This window comes from Prionailurus bengalensis, chromosome E3, assembly GCF_016509475.1.
Source record: "Prionailurus bengalensis isolate Pbe53 chromosome E3, Fcat_Pben_1.1_paternal_pri, whole genome shotgun sequence".
NCBI lineage: Eukaryota > Metazoa > Chordata > Mammalia > Carnivora > Felidae > Prionailurus > Prionailurus bengalensis.
In genome coordinates this window covers 28010471-28033084 of record NC_057357.1, presented here as the reverse complement: position 1 = coordinate 28033084, position 22614 = coordinate 28010471, and positions in this window count along the sequence as shown.

Below are 22614 nucleotides of genomic sequence, written 5' to 3'. Positions count from 1 at the left end.
TTTTTTATTAAAATTTTTTTTAATGTTTACTTATTTTTGAGAGAGAGAGAGAGAGAATGAGAGCACCAGCAGGGGAGGGGCAGGGAGGGAGACACACAAAACCCAAAGCAGACTCCAGGCTATGAGCTCTCAGCAAAGAGACAGAAGTGGGGCTTGAACCTGCAAACCATGAGATCATGACCTGAGCTGTAGTCGGACACTTAACCAACTGAGCCATGCAGGTGCCCCGAAAATGTTCTTTTCTTTGTTTCCTTACAGCAAGAATCAGCATTGTGTTCATCTGTGTATCCTCTCACGCAGTCCATCATGCATCTTTGGGGGCAATTTGAGTTGTCTTGATGGGGTGGGGGTCCTACTGGCATCCAGTGGGTAGAGGCCAAGGACACTGGCAAACGTCCTACTATGTCCTGTCCACAACATCCCGCTGCAACAAAGAAGTATCTGGACAGAAATGGCATTAGTGTCAAATTTTGAGAAACCCTTCTCTAGGAGGGGTCTAGAGTGTTGAGTCACATATTGAAGTCCCAGTATGTGTCAAGCACTCGGCTAGTGTTAGAAATACAGTGTGACCAAGAAGGACGTGATCCCCATTCTCGTGGAGATTGCACTTTAGGAAAGGAGAGAGAGTCATTTGCACTAATAATCACGGAGCAATTCTAGCGCAAATCACCCAGGGGTAGGTCACATGGCGGAGTCAGAGCGTGCAGTAGCAGAAACTATCCCAGTGTGTGGGAGCCTGGGAAGGCTCTCCGTGGAAGTGGCATCTAGGCCGACACTCGAAGGATCTGGCTGGATTTAACCCATGACCTTGGTGTTCTAATCATTGTGTTTTGGGCCCCTGGACTGAGAAGTTCCCTGGCATCGCTATTCACGAAATCACAGTGAGGTGGGAATGGCGTGGCAGTTAAGAACGTGGATTCTGGGACCAAATTGCCATGGTTGGTAACCACCTCGGGTGACTTCTCTGTCGCAGTTTCTTCATCTGTAAAATGGGAATGAAAACAGTGCCTGCCTCATTGGTCCTCAGTGAAGATTAAAACGAGTATAATAGTGTAATTAAATAACGGGAAACATTCATACCATAAATACTACCTAAGTATTAGCGATTATTAACATTAATATTGTCATCTTAGATGAAGGAGCAGGTCTTCTCCACGAGAATCAGCCCCAGTCGTCTGGGAAATAGTGAGAAAACACAAGACAACAGTGAGCTCATCAATTCACTTCCATTGTTTTTAGAGTGAATTTGGCTGTGTTTCTTTGAAAATGGCAGATTTGAGGGGCGCCTGGGTGGCGCAGTCGGTTAAGCGTCCGACTTCAGCCAGGTCACGATCTCGCGGTCCGTGAGTTTGAGCCCCGCGTCAGGCTCTGGGCGGATGGCTCGGAGCCTGGAGCCTGTTTCCGATTCTGTGTCTCCCTCTCTCTCTGCCCCTCCCCCGTTCATGCTCTGTCTCTCTCTGTCCCAAAAATAAATAAACGTTGAAAATGGCAGATTTGAGACTGGAGTGGGACCTGCTTTCTTCCCAGAAAAGTGAACAGTCAGTGTGAAAACTGCCATGGGCACAGTGTCAAACAGAGACAAAGACACAAAATCCAACTGTTGTCATGTGGTGGTATTTTCAGACTCCCCTCCATAGTCTTGATTCTTTAAATCCTTTGTAAACTCACCCAAATCCTCCCTTCTCTGGAGCTCCCACTCCATTAAAACAGGAGTTAAATGTTATTTTTATAGTTGGCATGAAAATACTCTTTAGGGAATTCTTTTTCAGAAAAACATCTTGATAATCAGCTTTAAATATGGAAGGACAGTAAAACAAAGAGACAGATGACCAGGTCTAGACCCCCAGAAATTTTCGTTGGGAGAACTAAGAGATAGGAAAAGGCAAAAAGTTACAGAAAAACATCTGGCAAAAGGGCCAGGAATGGCATTAAAAAAAATCATCAGTAGGGAATAGCTGAAGGATTTTCTAGATCACATGTGCCTAAAAATCAATTTTCAAGTTACTTGCTGGGTAGAAGTCATCCATCACCTCGAACTTCCCTTTAAGACTGTTACACACCCAAATAAATGTCTTTTGTAAATTTTGGACTCAGAAAATCAAAGAAAGGTTTCTGGCATCCACATCCGCACTGGCATCCCCAGAGTGAAATTAACAGGAAATTAGAACCAGAGGTCATGGTAAGAATATAAGACGCTGGAATCCGCCGAAATCTTGGAGCAGAGATTAAAATTTCCAGCCCAGTGCGGAATGGAGGGCTTGAGTCACCTGTAAGAGAATAAGGCTGGGTGTTCTCAGCTGACTTGTGAGCCACGTGACCCTCTCCTTTGTAACATTTCATGCAGTGATGCATGGATCACTGGAGGAACTAGGTTTATAGACCATCCTTATGATTGTTTGGGGAAGATTAGACATAAAAGACAGTGAAAGTAGTCATTAGGTTCTCAAAACAAAACAAAGGCATAAAAATCTCAACCTAAAAAATTATAAAACAGCCTAGCTAAGCCTTCCAAAAAGAAAGGTTTCTTGTTGGCTGAAACAAAGAAGTCAGAAAGGCACAAATAGACTGGTTGTACTGATTTAAGATTCACAGTGAATCTTAAACTTTTATTTGCTTCCCCCACCTAGGCTAAACTTTGGTTTGGGGTGCACTAAGTGAGCTTTAAAGAACAGTCCTTGGAGATGTCTTTTGCCTGACTGATCACCCCACAGCAGCTATGTCCTTTTAAGCATTCAACATGATTCAATCCAATCAGCAAATTCTAGAATCAGCAAAATTGTGTAGAAAGAGCATGGATGATTAATTCTGACAGAGCCAAGTTAGATTCTAAGTTCTGTGTGACGATGGGGAAGCTAGCTTAGCCTCTTGGAACCTCAATATTTTCATCTGTCAAGTGGGCATAAGCATACTTAACCTTACAGGTTAAGGGACCATAAAGTGAGACCAGAAGAGGGACGTGTGTGTGTGTGTGTGTGTGTGTGTGTGTGTGTCTACAGTTGATTCACATCACGTGTCAGAGTGAGGTACCATAAAGTTGCAAGAACAGCAGTTTAGGTTCCTGCGAGCCTTTGGTCACAACATTTTCATCTGGCGGTCAACACAAGCCTTGGCTATGTGTGTTTCTATTTAAAGACAGCTTATCTAGTATTATTGTCCGAATTTTCAGCCTTAAACCCACTCAGCCAGCAACACTGTAACTCCTGCCTGTTATCCAGCCTATCTGATGCACCTGCTTTCTCTTGCAAGCACATCACCTCCTTGCACTTTGAAACTCTAGACGGCACTTGAGCACTATGCTTGGGGGACCATTTTGAACAGAGAAATAACGAATAAAAAGTACAAAAATGAAAAAAAAACCCAAAACTCTTTAGCACTAAACAGACTGGGGAAGGACCCTTGTTTACAACATGAGAAGTGCAGCAAGGCTTGCTCGACCAGAGCTGGAAATGTGCACACTGAGAGGCTCAAATTGCTCGCAGCTCTTCTCACGGCTGCGAATGACTGCCAACACACCACATGTATTGAATTGGGGATTACAAATAAATTTTAGTGGGAAGGTGAATTCACAAACACAGAATCTGCAAATCATGAGGACCAACTGAAATGATATAGATGTCCCACACTCCAGTCCTTATAGGCCTTAAGCAGATCTCAAACCCCCAGGCTCAGCCCTTACAGGCCTGACTTTCGTCTCTGTCTTCATTTCCGGCCCCTGGTGAGTTTCTTCTCTTTTAAGTTCGGGTTGGTATTTTTATGTCTTTGCTCTGTGTCACCTTGCCTCCCTGTATGTTTGTAGCAAGAGAGGATGCCATCGGCCTCACCTTAGCCTGATAACTTGCTGGAAATCACGCGTGGTTCATTTTCTCCCTCTCTTACTGCAACTTGTGCCCCCATGGCGATGCTGTGCAAACCCCATCACAGCCCCACCCTGCATTTCCACTGCCCGCTGACCCCAAGTGTCCTGGGTCTGCCACTTATGGCCATTGCACCCCATGTAGGGACAATACCTGTTCCAGGTTTTTCATGACAGAGGCCATGGCACCTAACTAATATCTTCAGTATGAGGGCATCAGGTTCTGGAAAGATCTCAGCTGTGGCCTCATACTCTCCCAGGACCAAACTGCCCACCGCCCCTCCCCCCCATGACAACTTCAGCCTGGTCTCAGCCTCTTTCCCCAGTCTAGCTTCTCCCCATGCCTTGGGGTGCATCCTCTGCTGGTGTCCCCCATGGTTTATGCTGCTAGCTGACCACAGTCAGAGCCACATGGATCAGCAGAGATATAACCTTGATCCTCAAAGGTGAAAGGACCAGCACTTCAATCCTTTTTTCCCCAGTCTCTGCCCCTATGCAACTCTAACCTGTCCCCCATCAATAACCCTCCAAATTCATTTCCTATCAATGCTATAACAAACGACCTCACGCTTTGTGGCTTCAAACATATTTATTCTCTTGCCATTCTGGAAGTCAGAAATCCAAAATGAGTCTTCCAGAGTTCAAGGCCTGGTGTTGGCAGAGTTTGTTCCTTCTGGAGCCATGAAGGGAGAATTGTTTCCTTGCCTTCTGCACCTTCTAGAGGCTGTCCTTATCCCTTGGCTCATGGTCCTGCATCACGTGGCCTCTTCTCTCTCTCTCTCTCTCTCTCTCTCTGCTTCCATAGTCATCTCGCCTTGTCCCTCCCCTGACCTCCTTGCCTTCCTTTTGTAAGTACCCTTGTGATGACATTTAAGGGGCACCCAGGTAACCCAGGATGATCTCCCCATCTGAAGATCCTCAACTTGATCACAGCTGCAGAGACCCCCCTTGCCATACTAGGGAGCCTCCTAGATCCAGGGACTAGGACTTGGATATCTTAGGGCAGTGTGGAGGGGCATTAATCAGCCCACCACACCCTCTGTCACCTTATAAAGGAGAAGGGGGCTGTGAAGGCCGTCAAACTAAAGAAGGACAACGTTTACATGCTGCTGTATACACCCTGCCTTCAGGGCCAGTGCTGCCTCCTTGGATGGCACCAAAGGCACCACTCAAGTGGTTCTCAGGGATCCAGGGACCTCCCCACCATTGGACCCAGAAGGGCTGACAAGGTTTAATGGAAGTTTCTCACCCTGTGTTAGTGATCATTATAATAATGTGTCTTACCTTACCCTGAGTCCTGCTGATCAGAAGGTGCAGAATTCTAACAGTAAATGGAACATAAGCATGCCAAGTTTATACATGCTTTGTGTCATTGGGTTGTTCTCAGAAGCCTGTTAGTGGACACCATTCTTCTTCCTGTTTTCTGGATGAGATAGCTGAAGCACAGCTAAGGATCGCGCTCAGAGTTCCTCAGTTATTAACAGTCACATCCAAGAGTGGGAGCCAAGCATTCAGACTCCAGAGCCTGTGCCTCCAACAGCTACAGATCATCGTGCTGCCAGGTTCTGCCTCTAACTTGCTGTGTGACCTTGAGGAAGCCACTTTCCCTCTCTGGTCGTAGGTTATTAAAGTAGGAGCATAAAGCCAGGTCAGAACTTCTCAACTTTAGCACTTCCGACCTTGGGACCAGATTACTCTTTGTGGTGGAGGCTGTCCTGTGCAGGGTATGACATTTGCCAGCTTCCCTGGCCTCTGCCTGCTAGATGCTTCCCCAACACCCTACTCGACTGTAATAATGACAAACGTCTCCAGACGTTTCCAAACATCCCTTGTTTGGAGGCAAAATCTCCCCTGGTTGAGAACCCCTGGGAAGTAACCCATCAGGACTTGCCACACGTACAATATTCTGGCATTTCCTTAGCTGCAAGTCAGAAAATTGCTTTACATTCAAGAAGCTCCCTAGGCAGGCAAGAGTTCAGATGCAATGTGCAAGCTAACCAGTCTTATAAATTAGCACAAACATATGTCAGTGGTAATTAATTAAATACCTCCGTCGCATCACTAATAGCACCAGCTGAGGACAATATTACCATTCACAGAGCACGGCCGCCCATTTCTCAGCTTCACGTCGCGAGAGGTATGAGTAAACAGTTTGTTTAGCGGGTTAAACAAAAGCTGTTGCTTCCTCGCTTTGAAGGAAAGGGAGAATGTCCCCCAGAATGGACACGGAGCCTTCTCACCCTCTATTCCTGCCACCTTCCGTGAGATCTTCCCAAGGAGCCAGTTTCCAGGCGGTGGACAAAGGAACTGGTCCTCAATGTTGGCTTCTCCTGTTCCCTCTCCAAGTGAGAGTTTGTTAGCTGCCGAGTTCAGGCTCTCACATCACATTATTCCGTAGCAGCTCTCCAGCCCCCTGCTTCTACGTGGTACGTAGATGCTATTTTCTTATTATCTGACATCATCCCCCACTTAAATCAGTGTAGGTTTTCGTTTGTTTGCTTATTTAGTTTTTGTTTGTTCGTTTGTTTGTTTGGAGCATTTTGGAGTTTTGTTTTATTTGGCTTCGTTTTGTTTGGTGCTGACAGAAGTCATGAAAAGCATAGACAAATATCTGAGTCTGTATTCCAAGTCTTCCTACAACTTGTGTGATCCTGGACACGTGGCTTAACGTCTCAGCCTCAGTTTCCTCTCATCTGTAAAATGGGGATAGGAACACTGATCTCAAGGATGGCCATAAAGATTAAATTAGACCGTACCTATTCAGCACCTACACAGTGCTGGGCAGGTACAAATAGTGCCCTTCTGCCAAAGTGGTTAGCCAACAGGCGAATACTTGGCTTTGAAATTTTCCCTTAGCTTCTGGCTGTCACTGTTGAAGAACGGTGTTAATATACACAAGATGGTTTAAGTCCACACTAAGGGAAGGAAGAGGTGGAATAATCAGCCCCTGAATAATGAGCGTCTGACTACATACTATTGCTTTGGGAAGCGCAGCTCCAAAAGGCTGAGTCCACGCTGGCTTTAAGTAGGAAGATGTATCCTTCCAACTTGAGCTCAGAGTGGGAAGCTTTATCACACACATGCTTCACATGCACACATAGTCAGACTGCAAAATCGAATCGCCTGGGCCACCACACTCCCGAATCCGTGGAAAGAGCCAATGTAGTATTCCATAGCATTACATTTGAGGAGCTTAGCATAAGGAGCAAATCTCTGGCCTCTGTTATAATGCTGAATGATCAGCTCTTTGGCTAATGACCACCCCCCCCACACACACTTTTCTCATCTCCTGTGTCAGTTAGCTTTCACCGGGTTATGCTGTGTAACAAGAAGCCCCAAAATCTCAGTGGCTTACAACAATTTGGTTTTTACCGTCTCCTTATCTGCTGGTAATCACAGGTCAGCTGCAACTCTGTTCCACATGCCTTCTCTTTCCAGGACCCAGGTTGCAGGAACAGTCCCTATCAAAGCTCAGTGATAGTCATGGGGCAAAGGGAAAGAGCAAGAGAGCTGACGGGTACACACCATCTTAAACTTCTGCTTGAACATGGTTGGCCTTATACCTACAGGTCTGCCACTGGCCAAAGTGAGTCCCGTGGATGAACCTAACATCAGTGGGTCAGCAGAGTATAACCCTCTGACAGAATGACTGAATACTTGGAAGTATACTCCCAAATTGGGGGAAGTGATAGATTATGCTCTAAGCATTCCCAGGCCTTCTCTGAATTTAAACTAATTTTCAATTTTTAGAAGGCAGACTAAGTCAAAGGCTTTTTAAAACTAAAAAATCATGGGGCGCCTGGGTGGCGCAGTCGGTTAAGCGTCCGACATCAGCCAGGTCACGATCTCGCGGTCCGTGAGTTCGAGCCCCGCGTCAGGCTCTGGGCTGATGGCTCAGAGCCTGGAGCCTGTTTCCGATTCTGTGTCTCCCTCTCTCTCTGCCCCTCCCCCGTTCATGCTCTGTCTCTCTCTGTCCCAAAAATAAATAAAAAACGTTGAAAAAAAAATTAAAAAAAAACAAACTAAAAAATCATTAATTTATTTTTAAAATTCCAGTATAATTAACATACCATGTTATATTAGTTTCACATGTACAAGCTTCATGATTCAACAATTTCATATGTTACTCTGTGCTCATCATGATAAGTGTATCCTTAAACCCCTTCACCCATTTCACCCTTCCTCCATTGGCCTCTCCTCTGGCAACCACCAGTTTGTTCCCTATAAATAAGAGTCTGTTTCTTAGTTTGTCTCTTTTTTCCTTGTTCATTTTGTTTTCTTAAATTCCACATATGAGTGAAATCATATGGTATTTGTCTTTCTCTGACTTATTTCACTCAGTGTTATACTCTGTAGATCCATCCATGTTGTTGCAAATGGCAAGATCTCATTCTTTTTATGGCTGAGTAATATTCCACTGGATGTATATATGTTGCATCTTCTTTATCCATTCATCTATCGATGGCCACTTGGGTTGCTTCCATGTCTTGGCAATTGTAAACAATGCTGCAGTTCACATAGGAGAGCATATGTCTTTTCAAATCAGTGTTTTCATATTCTTTGGGTAAATACCCAATAGTGGAATTACTGGATCATAGGGTCGTTCTATTTTTAATTTTTGGAGGAACCTCCTCAGTGTTTTCTACACTGGCTGCCCCAGTTTGCATTGCCCCCAACAGAGGAAGAGTGTTCCTTTTTCTTCACATCCTTGCTAACACTTTCATCCTTGCTAATAAAAACACTTTGTGTTTTTGATTTTAGCCATTCTGACAGGTGTGAGGTAATATCTTCTTGTGGTTTTGATTTGCATCTCCCTGATGATGCGTGATGTTGAGCATCTTTTCATGTGTCCATTGGCCTTCTGGATGTCTTCTTTGGAGAAATGACTGTTCATGTCTCCTGCCCATTTTTTAATTGCATTATTTGTTGTTTGGTACTGAGTTGCATAAGTTCTTTATATATTTTGGATATCAACCCCTTATCAGATGCATCATGTGCAAACATCTCCTCCCATCCGGTGGGTTGTCTTTTTGTTTTTTTGATTTTTTCCCCCTCTGCACAGAGGCTTTTTGTTTTGGTGTAATCCAGTAGTTTACATTTGCTTTTGTTTCCCTTGCATAAACATATATAGAAAAAATGTTTCTACCAACAACGAGATTACTGCCTATGTTTTCTTTTAGGAATTTAAGGTTTCAGGTCTCACAGTTAGGTCTTTAATTTCATTCTGAGCTTATTTTCTTGTATGGTGTAAGAAAGTTGTCCAGTTTCATTCTTTTACAGGTAGCTGTCCAGTTTTCCAGCACCATTTGTTGAAGAGACTTTTTCCCATTGCATATTCCTACCTCCTTTGTTGTAGATTAATTGATCATATGATTGTGGGTTCATTTCTGGGTTTTCTATTCTGTTCCATTGAGCTGTGTGTCTGTTTTTGTGCCAGTACTGTGCTGTTTGGATCATTACAGCCTTGTAATATAATTTGAAGTCTGGAATTGTGATACCTCCAGTTTTATTCTTCTTTTTCAAGATTTCTTTGGCTATTTGGGGGTCTTTCATGGTTCCATACAAACTGTAGGATTATTTGTTCTAGTTCTATAAAAAGGCCTGTGGTATTTTGGTAGGGGTTTCACTAAATCTGTACATTGCTCTGGGTAGTGTGGACATTTTAACAATATTTATCCTCCCAAACCAGGAACAAGGGATATCATTCCATTTGATTGTGTCTTCTTCAATTTCTTTCATCATTGTGTTTTATAGTTTTCAGAGTATAAATCTTCTCCCTCTTTGGTTAAATTTATTCCCAGGTGTGTTATTATTTTTGGTGCAATTGTAAATGGAATTGTTTTCTTAATTTCTCTTTATGCTACTTTATTATTAGTGTATAGAAATGCAACAGATTTCTGTATATTGTTTTTGTATACTGCACCGATCAAAGGCTCCTTATACACAATATGAGGGGTCCAAAGCTCAAAGTTCCTCTTAAGTATTCTTAGGGTCTGTGGACTCCAACAAGGTTTGTCTAACAGATTTCTAACAGATAACTTATCAATCCCTAAATACTCTTTGTCAGAGCAGGAATCCATTTATGAGAACAGTAATCCATGGTAAAACATCCCTTTCAGGCATCTTTGTGACTTCTAGGTACTTTTAGCTGAGGGAGGTCACGATTCCTTTCTAAAATTGCTATGGCTATGATAGACCTCCCATTGATACAAGATGGAAGGACATACACAGAATATAGGATATGCGTGCACGTGGGGAGGGCTAGGCTCCTGGGGGATACAGAAATGCTGTCACCAGATGGAAAATATGACAGCTAGCCAGAACTCCCAAGTGTGTAAGAAACATCAGTTCTTCCACTGGTTTCTGAGGTTGCTTTCACATCTAAAATGTTACTGATCTACGTTCAGAAACCACCTCCTCCATCCAGACTTCAAACCGATATCAACATCTTTTTCTAAGTATGATCCAATCATACTGCTCTCCCCTTCCACCACCACTTCGAAGGAAGCTTTCAAACTGTCCTTCATTAATGCTTCTACTTAGACCTAGGACCCTTTTCTTCCCGTTCAGCAATACCCACTCCAAATGCCATCACCCATCTTCCTAGTTATCGGATCTCCCACTTCTCCCCAATGCATTTACCTTGGAAAACTTTGCTGTCCTTGGATGTCTAAGCAAGCCTTTCATAATATTGTTAAAGCAGCACTCTGAATGCTCACATTGAGCATGCATGCATGGCCTTAGAAGAAAAAACCTCACCCGTCTTATATGTTATCATCAATAACTATAATGTCGGCTATTTATTGAGTCCCCTATGATGTTCTAGGCTCCATTCATAATTTTCATTTATTGTATCTACTCTTGAGTACAGAGGAAAATATATTATTACCCCAGTTGAAGAGAGGAACCAGTGGAGACTCAGAAATGTGAAGCAACTTGCCCAAGTTCACAGATGCTAATAATTGGCAGAGCAGGAATTCAAACTTGAGTTTTGCCCGACCTCACTATCCATGACTTCCTGCTACCTAGTGCTTCCTTCTACCTTAATGCTTCATGGAAAAGTGTTACGAAGGGCACGCCACCCTGGGCCTGAACAATGCCCATTAAGGAGAACTCACACCTTCCCTGCTGTTCCTGTACACTTCGATTCACTCAACAGACTGAAGAATGGAACTGGAGACACTTAGTCCTCTCCAGACAATAAATCATTGGCTTTTTATCTGTCACCAGCTCGATTTTCCAAAGATTTGTTTTCGTCAGTTTAATGAATTATTGGATCACCTGGAAATTGCTCAGAATTAACCTGTGGCTGACATTAATGGATCTGCAACACAAGTGTCGAGCTCTCTCTAACCAGTCCAATCCATCCTTTTGCGAGGGGGCCGGCTGCCCGGCACGCGGCGATCCGTCCATTTTGCTGCTCTGTCTGCCTGTGTCTGCGGACGGCGAGCAGGCACCAGAGGAGTCCGTCAGGAGCCCGGGTACTGCCTGCTGCTTACCCTGCCTGTGCTGGCAGGAGGTGAGAATCCTAATAAATCCCTTCACGACTTGCCACACGATCCCCTGGTTCTCTGAGAAGCCTTTAGCAAGGGTTGGGCTTCTTTGTTAGGATCCACTCTACATCCCCAACTACCCTCGAGCCCTCTTAGCCCTGGTTCCAAGTATTTCCCTAACCCATCCGGTTCTCTCCACCTCCCCCAACACCAACCAGCCTCGTCAAGCTGCCACTACTTGATGCCCGAGTTGATACAAAGCACTCATTCTCCCTGTTCCCACCTCTGCCCTTCAATAACCTGCTGTCCACAGAGCGATCATTTTATATCAAATAATCACATCCACTTTGCTTAACATTCTCAGGGGCTTCCCCCTGTGTTTGGAATAAGACCCCACAAGAGCATCCATGACCTGGCTCTGCCTCCCTCCCAGCAGACCTAGGACCTTGCCCTGAGCTCTCACTCGGCCCCAGTCACTTTGGCCTTTGGCCTTGCCACATACCCTACTCATATTTTGGCCTGTTTTGCTCACAGCTGTATCCACAAGACCTATGACAGAACTTGACACACAGCAAGTACTTACTCCATCGGCTTAATTCATCAATCGGTTATTTTCAAGGTCCTAAGAACATTGTAGAGAATGAGGACACAGAGGGCTTCTGACGGCTTGTTAAGGTTTAACAACCAGGGTCAGCTCATAGGAAGTCCCAGCTCACTGTGCTCCCCTACCACTTCCCTTCACCCTCACACTCTAGACTGTTTCTAGACTGTCTCTTTGGTCTGGAGAGTTGCCTCTCTAGACCAGAAATCGGCACACTTTTTTTTTTCTGCAGAGGGCCAGAGAGTGAATATTTGCAGACCATTCATTCTTTGTCCCAGCTACTCAATTCTGCTGTTGTAGTGCAGAAACAGTCATAGACAATATGTAAATGAATGACCTCGTGTGTGCCGGTAAAATTGCCTACCTGCCGTAGGCTGGATCTGGCCCGGTGGCTGTAATTTGCTGCAGTCTGCTTAAATTCTAAGCTCCTTGGGGAACCCTAATACACGGCTGGCCACCATTCAGGGTCTGTTGGAGAAAGTCCAATATGAGGAGGCAAGAATTCACCAAGTGATGTGGAAATCAAGAAAGCCGTCTTCATAGCCTTCCATGTCTGAGACCAGCCTTTCACATCTTGAGCCTTGGAATCAAGTCTGTCTTCCACCGTGGCTTGCCCCACTCACAAGCTGTGCAGCTTGGGACAAGTTACCAAATTGTTTTCTGTCTTTCTCCTATAAAATGGGATGAACTAATCTCTTAGGGGTCTTTTAAAGAGCAAAGGAGATAATGTAAGTGATTTCAGATGAAGTGAGAATCGCCCTTCCCTCCACCCCCCACATGTGCATACATGCATGTATGTAGGCTGGTGCAAAAATGGTTGTGATTGTCACTGTTCAGTTAACAACCTGGCTTTTGTCCTCCTGAGTGATGTTTACGATCTAGAGTAGCAGCTGAATTCCTCAGGACAATGGAAGGCATTTCTTTTGTGATGCTTTAGGGGAAAAGGAGAAAAATGAGGTAACTGGCAAGGAGAGAAGGTTTGGTTGGAAAAAAATAGGTGGTTGAGGGAGATTTTCATCCTGTATGTGGTGTCTGATTGTAAAATCGCTTTCCCTTTACTACCCATGGGATTCCAGTTAAACGTCCTTTTCTTATTACTGCACTGGGTCCGGGGGCGGGGCGGGGGTGGGGGGAGGTTGGATCTATTTGTTTTCAGGAGGGGCTAATCTGCACAAAAGCTGAACCCTACTCCTTCTAGGCATGAGCTGAGAACAAATGGCTCCCTTGCCTGGCACATGCTAGGGTCAGTAAATGCTAGTTAGTTCCATTCTTACCTCCCCTTAATCATTTCATCTTTACAAAAAAAAAAAAAAAAATCATGTACTTCAGACTCAGTGCCAAAAATCCCTAAGTCTCAAGCACTGGATGTTTGTTGAAGGAAGAGAATAATTCAAATGAGGCTTGCCCGGTAGAGATCCCTCAAGGATACCTAAGAATGGCTCGCAATTAGCATACTCATTCTTAATATATAAATGGATGCTTCTAAAGTGCTGAAGTGTGCTTAAAAGCAATTTGATTATCAGTAGTCACAGCATTCTTTTTGCAAACTTTCCCCCACATATTCACACTGCTTATGGGGAAGTTTTTCCAAAGGGTGGAGGGAACTAGAGACCAGCCCTTGCCAGTATTATCACAAATTACAAATAAATAGTCCTAGCCTCATGCTCCCTGGAAGAGAGAACTCAACCAGGTTCCAATTGTCATTTTACCTTATGTGAATTATATGATCTTGAGTAAATCACTTATTCTCTCTGTGTTTCAGAATCCTAATAAATTGGAAAAGATCCTGTGCCCATGGATTGGAGGATTTAATATTGTTAGTGTGTCACTATAGCTTTTCCTGGCATTTTCTCACATCGGAACTGTGATTCAGTTCCTGGGTGAAGGTGCTCTAAAAAGCTCTTATTCTTATTTTTTTGTGCTCCCATAATTCTGGAGATATGCGAACACACACAGTATTTAATTTTTTGCTAGTGCTTTGGTATCATATATAAGAATTTTGCTAAATCCAAGATCATGAAAACGTACCCTTGTGTTTTCTGCCAAGAGTTCAATGTTTTTGGCTCTTAAATTTAGATGATTGATCTATTCTGAGTTAATTTTTACCTAAGGTGTGAGGTCAGGGAGTCAAACTACGGCCATGTGGAAATCCATTTGTCCCAGAACCAGTTGTCAAAGAGACTATTCTATCCCCACTGAATGGACGTAGCATCCTTGTCCAAAGTCAGCTGGCCATAGCTATATGGGTTTATTTCTGGACTCTCAATTCTGTTCCACTGGTTTATATGTCTATCTTTATGCCAGCACCACACTGTTTTAATTACTATAGCTTTGCAGTAAGTTTTGATGGGGAGATATGAGTACTCCCAACATTGTTCTTTTTCAGGATTGTTTTGGCTGTTCAGGGCCCCTTGCAAATCCATATGAATCTAAGTACTAACTTTTTCAATTCTGCAAAAAAGGGCAATTAAGATCTGATAGGCCATTAGAAAAGATTTGATAGGCCACTGAATCTATAGATCACTTTGTGTATGTCAACATCTTACCAATATAAATCTTCCAGTCTTTGAACACAGGATGCGTTGCCGTTTATTTAGGCCTTCTTTAATTTCTTTCAACAATATTTTTTAGTTTTCAGTGAACAATCCTTCTTGCCTCCTTTGTTAAATTTGTTTCCAGGTATTTCATTCTTTTAGATGCTATTGTAACTGGGATTGCTTTCTTAATGTCCTTTTGGGATTATTCATTGCAGGGATATGGATACACCATGTGTTCATCTTGTCCCCTGCAACTTGGCTGAATTTGTTCTTTAGTTCTACTAGCTTTCTTTTAGAGTTTTTGGGATTTTCTATATCATGTCATCCATGAACGGAGATAATTTTCCTTCTTTTCCAGTTTGGATGTCCCTCAATTCTTTTTCTTGTCTAATTGCTCTGGCCGGATCTTCTGGTGCAGTGTTAAATACTAGGCAGGAAAGCAGGCATCCTTGTTTTGTTCCTAGTTTTAGGGGAAAAGCATTCAGACTTTCACCACTGAGTGTAATGCTAACTGTGTATTTTTCACAAATGCCCTTTATTGTGTCAAGGAAGTTCCTTTCTGTCCTTTGTTCTCTGAGATATTTTATCATTAAAGTGTGTTGGCATTTTGTCAACATCATTTGAGATGATTATATATTTTTTTTCATTCTACTAATCTCATGTATTACACTGATTCATTTTCTTATGTTGAATCACCGTTGCATTCCTGGGATAAATCCCACTTGGCCATGGCATAAAATCCTCAATAATATGCTGTTGAGTTCTATTTGCTAGCATTTATGGATTTAAAACAGTATTTTTTCTCTTTCTTATTATTTTCTTTATTTTTTTGATATATGAAATTTATTGTCAAATTGGTTTCCATACAGCACCCAGTGCTCATCCGAAAAGATGCCCTCTTCAATACCCATCACCTACCCTCCCCTCCCTCCCACCCCGCATCAACCCTCAGTTTGTTCTCAGTTTTTAAGAGTCTCTTATGCTTTGGCTCTCTCCCACGCTAACCTCTTTTTTTTTCCTTCCTTCCCCTCCCCCATGGGTTTCTGTTAAGGTTCTCAGGATCCACATAAGAGTGAAACCATATGGTATCTGTCTTTCTCTGTATGGCTTATTTCACTTAGCATCACACTCTCCAGTTCCATCCACGTTGCTACAAAGGGCCATATTTCATTCTTTCTCATTGCCACATAGTAGTCCATTGTGTATATAAACCACAATTTCTTTATCCATTCATCATTTGATGGACATGTAGGCTCTTTCCATAATTTGGCTATTGTTGAGAGTGCTGCTATAAACATTGGGGTACAAGTGCCCCTATGCATCAGGACTCCTGTATTCCTTGGGTAAATTCCTAGCAGTGCTATTGCTGGGTCATAGGGTAGGTCTATTTTTAATTTTTTGAGGAACCTCCACACTGTTTTCCAGAGTGGCTGCACCAGTTTGCATTCCCACCAACAGTGCAAGAGGGTTCCCATTTCTCCACATCCTCTCCAGCATCTATAGTCTCCTGATTTGTTCATTTTGGCCACTCTCACTGGTGTGAGGTGATATCTGAGTGTGGTTTTGATTTGTATTTCCCTGATGAGGAGCGATTAAAACAGTATTTTTAATAAAAGGCAAACACTTGACAATTCCATTGCAACCATAATGTAATGAACAGTAGTCCATTCTCTCCTGTCTGCCTGTAACTAACTTGTCTCCCTAGTACTAGCACTAGATTTGTACTTTGATGATATGTTTCCTGTATAGAGGGTAGTTTAGTAAAATACTGATCTTTTACATCCTTAAGTGTGTGTGTGTGTGTGTGTGTGTGTGTGTGTATGTGTACGTGAAGCAGCATAGCATAGCAGTCAGCTAGGGGCTTTGGTGTCAGAAAGATCTGCACCAAACTGCTAGTTCTGTCACATACCATCCTTGGGAACCTGGACAGTATTTTAGCTTCACTGAGTTTCGGTTTCATCACCGGATTATTTACTCTCTAGCTCTCAGAGCTGTTAAAAAAGAAAAAAGCAGATGAGATGTTGTATGCAAAGCACAACACAGTGCCTAGCATCAAACAAAGTCTCAATAACAAGAGCAACTCACTTATCAGGATCATTTAGATGTAACAAGTTGTAATTATGTTCTGTTTGAGTATGTTTTCCCGAGGAAGTTAGTTTTTTTCAGAAAAACTCTTAACATGACCTTCTGATGGAGGCTATGATTACATCTACCCGGCCAGAGGTACTGTGGAAACCATTCCATAAGGCATCCAGATGTGTCCACAGTGTAGACTGAGGATATCGACATCTCACCCAGGTGCTAGGTGCAGAGCCTCAGCCTCAGATTTTCCCTGATGTCCTGCTTTGTCAGGGCAATGGGGGTTCAGCCTTGTCCAGCCTGGCCCTTCCAGGGTGATCGCCTCCCTGGGCCAAGGGAAGGGTGCAATTCCCCATTCAGCCACCAGGTGGCAGATGACCATTCCCAGGAAGGAAGTTTAGGTGGGCGGGTGCCCTGAACCTGAGCCTATTGGAATTTTTTTAAAAAGGTCAGGTATTTGAGCCACAGCCTAAAGTCGCGGCCTAATTACAACTCAGTAGAAGAGAAATGGCTAATGCTGGTGCTTCCTTTGTTTCTTAGCCTTATCTGAAGAAATGGCGCCTTGTTGGGAGTGGACTTCCCTCTCACCATCCAATTCCAGGAGTGGTGCAGCAGGCGTATTACAACACTGACGAGGATTCGGATTCGTGACAGTGTCTCCGCAAACAGGGGTGGTGACAACAAATGAGGGAACACAGGCGAGGTGTGGGGAGCAGTCTGCACTCAGATCCAGGCTCACTATCAGAAAAAAAACACGGCCTAACAACTGTTCTAAAAAAGAAGGTTTAGGGGCGCCTGGTTTAGGTTCTAAAAAAGAAGGTTTAGGTGGCGCAGTCGGTTAAGCGTCCGACCTCAGCCAGGTCACGATCTCGCGGTCCGTGAGTTCGAGCCCCACGTCGGGCTCTGGGCTGATGGCTCAGCCTGGAGCCTGTTTCCGATTCTGTGTCTCCCTCTCTCTCTGCCCCTCCCCCGTTCATGCTCTGTCTCTCTCTGTCCCAAAAATAAATAAACGTTCAAAAAAAAGAAAATTTAAAACAAAAAGAAGGTTTATTAAAAATAAATTTTTTAAGTTTTTTTCTATCAGAATATGAAGGGGCCAAAAGTTTACAGTCTACTGATGCAGAATAAGATACCATTTTTTAAATATGCAGAGGGATGGGGGAGATCTTTTTATTCCTCCTCCTCACCTCCGGTGCCACTCCAGAGAACCTTAAATACAGTAGCAAAAATTTCATCCCGGGGCATTTGGACATGCATTTTGCTGGGTAGTGGGGAAGGCTTCGGGGCCCAAAGGCGTTTCCTGATGGGATTTCGGGTACCACCACCAGCTGTGCCAGACGCTGATGCTTCCTCCTGACCCAGGTTTCCTAGAACAGGGGTTTTAACCCTTAATGTGCTAAGGACCCATCTGCAGCCTGAGGTCACCTATGGGCTCCTTCTTACAATGATGTTTTTAAATGCATAAAGTACACTACATTGCATTACAAAAGAAGCCTGTAGTTTGATCTTAGCTATGATTTCTGTAAGTGAAAAGTCACAGATGTTACTAATATTATAGTCATTTTTCTTTATATTCATCATTGACTGACATGCTCAGTGTTAGGTGGAACTTTGTGACAACCGATAAGCAAATTGTTCTCACCCAATTCACAGACTCCGGAATTCTAGCCACAGATATCTTGGGTCAGTGGATCTCAGGTGAAGAACAAAAACACGTCATTATTGCTACCACCTTAGGCATCCTGAGCAGTGAGATTTTGTTGTTTATTTCAGCAGCATACATTCCATTTTGCCCCAGTGGAATCTAAGTGAATTGATTCAGAACACATAGCTTATCACCTTTTTTTTAATTATGAGACTGAGAAAAACTACAAGTGCACCTTATGTTGAGGGGAAAATCCATCTAATTGGTATTGAATGGTATCAACAGCTAATTTTTTTTAACACAGCAATTCTACATAGAGAAAATTGGTTTAGATGGTCAATGGAAAACAATACTGTTTTAGGGCTTAATGAGAACAATTCTTCCTTTCCTTAAAAAGTTCTCACTTCGTGGCCAGATTGATATGGTGCTTATCAATTGCCACATTGCTTTTCGTTAAAAAGAAAGAAAGAAAGAAAGAAAGAAAGAAAGAAAGAAAGAAAGAAAGAAAGAAAGAGAAAGAAAGAAACTTTCCTGAAAACTTTTAGCCCTGTGGATGTGTGTGTGTACACATGTGTGAACATGTGTGCATATGTGTGCCTTATATCCCAGACTTGTGATATGGGATGAATAGTTCCATACCTAATACAGAAAGCCTTTTGAGATTGTTTCCAAAATAGCTAAAAGAGGGGGAAGATACAAAGAGGCTTGGAAGGGCAAGAGGGCAAAGAGATTCCTCACTCCTGCCTGACTCCCCTGAAATAGCTTCCTTTGTCACATCCGTTACGGTGACTTCATATTGTCACAGGTTCCACCCTCAGAACACTTACCTCAGTTTGAAGGATCAAAAAAAAAAAAAAAATTAAGAGTTGTAAGTGTGTTCCTATTTTGACTTTTCCCTGCCTACAATTCCTTATTGCTTCTCGAAGCACAGCCCTTCCTACTGTTATCTGTAGCACCTCCCCAATGCAAATACTTTGTCTTAAGATAATGCCTGTAGAGTGACTTACTTAATGGTTTGGCGAAGTCAGGGCATATCAGAACCACCCAGCATAAGGTTGGGCTATGGTCACTTCAGTATAAAACCAAGCCAAAAGTTTGAGTGGGTCAAGACAGTCAATCCTAGGTAGAGAAAAAGGAAATGGGCCACCTACGAGGATGAAGAATACATGCCTCTTCTCATTAAGCATGATCCTGTTAGTGTCTTTCCATGTTATCTTCCAGGATTGTCTACACAGAGCATTGAGAGCTTAGCTGAACTTAGACCAAGAAATTTCATGTCTTTATGGATGCTTGCCTCATATGTGTCTACACTTGTGTGTACATCTTCATGTTTGTGTCTTGTGTGTATCTGATGCAGCATGTCTGTGTATTTATGTTTGTGTGTGTGTCAATGTGATTATATGGCGTATATGGCAATGTGCGCTGTGGGTTGAACAGCATGGTAGACGTTGCATGGGGCTGAGCTCCAGGATTACACTTTGTATGTTGCTAAACAAATGCCACCAAAGAAAAGCCAGTCGTTCTTAGTATATTCAAGGGCCCGAGATACTGAGAAACTCCCTGAGAAGGAAAACAGAAACCCTGAATCTGTGGAATGTCCTGACACCCCATTTCAATGAGTAAAAGTGACAGAGTTGAGCTAAACTTAAGAGTCTGTCAACAAAACTGTTCTTTTAATATTCTACCAAGCAAAACTATATAATGGAGTTGAATGCAAACTTGGGATGGATTTTTAAGGTAAACATGAGACATTTTGTTGTGTGAATGGACATTGTATGGGAAAGTATTAGAGATACAGAAAGTAAGGCTGATTGGTACTAGGCTGGGGAGGGCCTTGAATGCAAAGGTCAAGGCAAATGACCCTGGGGGAGCCATCAGGGCTCTGGCTAAGGTGTGGCACAATGAAGGGCATCTCTGCCATCCCCAGGGTGGTCCTAGCATTGGCCATGGTCCCTGGGTCTTCCTCACAGACCAACGTGGGCATATTCTAACAGGTATATAGTTGAGTTTCTTGTGGAAGTCACTGTGAGCCCAGCATTCCACTGACTGCTTAACTCCAGGCTCTGCTATGCTCTCATCTTTTTGAATTGCCTAAATGCCTATATATATAATTTTTTTTTTGAGAGAGAGAGACATCATGAGCTGGTGAGGGGCAGAGAGAGGAGACACAGAATCTGAAGTGGGCTCCAGGCCCTGAGCTGTCAGCACAGAGCCCGGCATGGGCTTAAACTCACGAGCCATGAGATCATGACCTGAGCCGAAGTCAGATGCTTAACGAACTGAGCCACCCGGGTGCCCCCCTAAACACCCATTCTTATCTATTTATTAGTTCATTTAACAAACGTACATTAAGGGCCTACCATGTTGGAGGTTTTGTCCTTGGTACTGGGGATTGAGCAGTGAACAGAACAAACCAACAGCCTGTCCTCATGGAGCATTCAATCTAGTTGGGAGAGACACAAAGCATACATTAAACCAGTAAATTATGTACCATATTAGATAGGAATAAGTGCTTAGGAGAAAAAAAATTGGTGAAGTAGACACGGGAGTTAGGAAGCAATGGGCCATTTAGAACTTTTAAGGAGAGCCATCAGGGAAGGTGGTGTTTGAGGTGAGACCTGAAGACCTGAGGGGCAAGCAGATGTCTTGAGAAATAAGAGTTTTACACAGAGAAAACAGCGCGTTCAAAGGCCCTGAGGTAGGTGCTTGTCTGCCTGCCATGGCCAAGGGATTCTGAAGAGGCCTGTGTGGCTGGAGCAGAGTGAATGTATGGGGAGATTTGGTCAGAGAGGGGATGGAGATCATCCTCAAGACATTGATTCGATCTGAATTCTGCAAAGAGTGAGCTGTGGGAGGTCAGGAACAAAGCTGGCATTCTTCAAAACAACGTCTGGAGCTGCATCCACAAAATGAAGCCACAGTTGCTGGTATGTTTTAGAAAGATGCTCAGAGCCAACCGTGGGCTGTAGTAACACTGGCAAGCTGTGGCAATAAGCTGAGGTCCTGATTTAATTCCCACATGGCCTGGTTGCAATCTCTCTTCACACTGGAGGCTCTGAGCTCCGTGTTCCAGCCTTTGAAACCCCTTTCTCTCCAGAGAGTGGACTTGTCCTCCACCATCTGTTGAATCCAGCCAGCACTGAGAAACCAGAGGGGGTGACCAAAAATATCCAAATCTCTGTTTTCAGGGAAACTATCAGACCCAGGCTCCCTTTTATCCTACCCTCGTTCCGTCGTCTTTTCTAATACATCTGGATTTCAAAGGAAATTGAAGCCACTTGTAACCGATGAATCACAGGCACTGAAACCATCGGGTGGGTTTTACACAATCCACTTAATATTTCAGCTCTTTACATTCCAGTCTCTCTTCCCCCTTCCCTTCTTTTCCTGATGTTTTTCCCTCTTTTTCTCCCTCTTCTAAATATTCTCCTTATATGCAGAGACAAAAGGGTTTTTGGTTGTTTGGGGATTTGGGGTAGGTTTGTTTGTTTGTTTGTTTGTTTTTTGGCTAACCAGGCACTTTGCCTGCAAAGACTGGAGCCCTCCCTCCCTCTTCTCATTGACAGCTCTTAGTATGTCCCCCAGACTCAGCCGTCTGTGGCTTCTTATTCCGTAGGCTCCTTCCCTTGCCGGGAGGCAGACATCTCACCTGTCTCTCACCCCTCCAGGCCTGTCTCTGCAGGAGCACCCATAAAGAATAGAGTAAGTGGGGTCATTGTGTACTCCTCTAGAAGGAGTTATGATTTGGCAGAGGGCATTTTTATCACTTTTCTGCAAATTGCCTCAAAAGGAATGCCACTTAAAAACGAGGCAGTTTGTTAATAAGGCAGCACGGAACAGGCTAATTCCAGTCACGACTTGCCTGCTGTGCTCAACTGCTATTTGAAGAGAAATCCTTCTTGCTTTGGAAGTATATTTGGCATGGTGCGTATAACAAACATCAAGAAACCCTGATTCAATCCAGTTTGGCATTACATGAGAGAAACCCGGCTTGAAAAGATCCCAGAGTAACTATGGGTTTGGCCTACTCCAACTTAAGGGGTGAGATTTGATGGGCAACGAAAAGTTGTCCTCACCAAAAATACCTCCTTCACCATCACCCCCACTACCACGTTGATTCTCTCCACTCGTCACTCTCGGAGTGCAAACGTGTTCACGTCTCGTTTGTGTTTCCACCTAAACACTTGCACGTCTTTACCAGTGACACGCTACGTACTCCACTTAGAACCTTCCGCCGCGGTCCTACCCCTCCAGGGCTTATCCAGGCTGGAGAGGATCAGGCATCCTCAGCAGTGAGCAGAGGCCAGGAGTCTGCTCAGCCCACCGCTGCCATTGCTTCTCGCAGCCACATGGTGTCGCTGTGGAAGACCGGTTCTGCCCCGCTCACAGACGCTCCACTTGGTAAA